This window comes from Apodemus sylvaticus, chromosome 15, assembly GCF_947179515.1.
Source record: "Apodemus sylvaticus chromosome 15, mApoSyl1.1, whole genome shotgun sequence".
NCBI lineage: Eukaryota > Metazoa > Chordata > Mammalia > Rodentia > Muridae > Apodemus > Apodemus sylvaticus.
Window position 1 is genome coordinate 87,304,656 of NC_067486.1, and position 1,706 is coordinate 87,306,361.

Genomic DNA, 1,706 nt, shown 5'->3' on the forward strand with positions numbered 1-1,706 from the left:
AATAGGGTTCTACAGTGGCCATTGCCCACAGCACTCTGAGCTGCCGGGCCCAAGACTGGAGCTTCCCATGCGGGTCGGTGCTGAGTGCTGGCGCTGCTGGCGCTGGTGTGCCCAGGGGGCATCTACAGCCAAAGCCCCAGAACTCCCCAACAGTGCGGACTGGAGCTCCAGCAGGAAAGCTCACTCTACTGGCCCTAGGTAGAGATGAGGAGAGCAGCGGGGCTGGAAGACAAAGGTCCTCCCACCAGGGACTGCAGCCCAGGAGGACAGTGCCATGATCTTCTCCGCCATGGTGGCTTCATGCCTGTGGCTGTGCCTGGCGCTGGGAGCGCAGGGAGAGCCATGCGAGGCTGTGTGCATCCCCATGTGTAGGCACAAGCCCTGGAAGGTCACCCAGATGCCCAACCACCTGTACCACAGCACTCAGGAGAATGCCATCCTTGCTCTCTAGCAGTATGAGGAGCTAGTGGACCTGAACTGCAGCTCCGTGCTGCACTTCTTCCTTTGTGCCATGTACACACCCAACTGTACCCTGGAGATCCTGCAGGATCCTGCCGAGCCCTGCAAGTCTGTGTGCCAGCGAGCATGTGACGACTGCAAGCCCCTCATGAAGATGTATAACCACAGCTGGCCAGAGAGCCTGGCCTGCGGTGAGCTGCCGGCCTATGACCCTGGAGTGTGCATCTCTCCCAAGGCAATAGTCGCTGACCTTCCGGAAGATGTAAAGTGGATAGACATCACACAAGATATGGTGGTGAAAGAAAGGTCCTTTGATGCAGACTGTAAACGTCTGAGCCCTGATCAGTGCAAGTGCAAGAAGGTGAAGCCAACCTTGGCAACAAACCTGAGCAAAAAGTACAGCTATGTTATTCATGCCAAAATAAAAGCCGTCCAGAGGAGTGGTTGCAATGGGGTCACAACTGTGGTAGATGTGAAAGAGATCTTCAAGTCCTCCTCACCTATATCCCTCGAATGCAAGTCCCTCTCATCACCAATTCCTCCTGCCAGTGTCCACACATCCTGCCCCATCAAGATGTCCTAATGATGTGTTATGAGTGGCATTCAAGAATGATGCTTCTTGAAAATTGTTTAGTTGAGAAATGGGGAGATCAACTCAGTAGAAGGTCCATACAGTGGGAAGAGAGACTTCGGGAACAGCAGAGAACAATTCAGGACAAGCAGCAAACAGCCAGCTTCCCCAGTCACAGTAACCCCCCAAAGCCAAAGGGAGGGTCACCTGCTCCCAAACCTGCCAGTCCTAAGAACATCAAAGTGAGAAGTGACCCCAAAAGTCAAACCTGAATAAAGGTGCAAGCTAATTTCTTTCCAAGATGGAGCCACCCTTGAAGGAGAAGGCGATGCTGCCTGGAACAGCCTACAGAACGCCACCCACCACTTGCCTTAAGGACCCTCTGGGGTTCTCTTTATAGACACATCTTGCAGCATTTCTCTTAGTGATGGCTTCAGTGTTTCACATTAAGTCACAGAGCCCTGTTATTTGTTGGTTTCCTGGTGTGGAAAGTAGAAGAGGGAAAGTTGGGGAAGGGCGCCTGCATTCAGTGCTCTGTGTGCATACTGTGTGACCTTCAGTTTTGGGAATTTGACCTATAATGTATGTACATTGTAAAGTTCACATGCTATGTCAAACAAAACTTTTTTTGACAAAAATATTGAATATCCTTTAACTTCTGTTAGGAAGTTAGTGA

General features: G+C 51.3%; 1 pseudogene; it reads left to right on the forward strand.

Annotated features, from left to right (window-relative positions):
- Positions 1-274: 274 nt before the first annotated feature.
- LOC127665688 (secreted frizzled-related sequence protein 4-like) lies at positions 275-1,302 on the forward strand (annotated as a pseudogene).
- Positions 1,303-1,706: the final 404 nt, after the last annotated feature.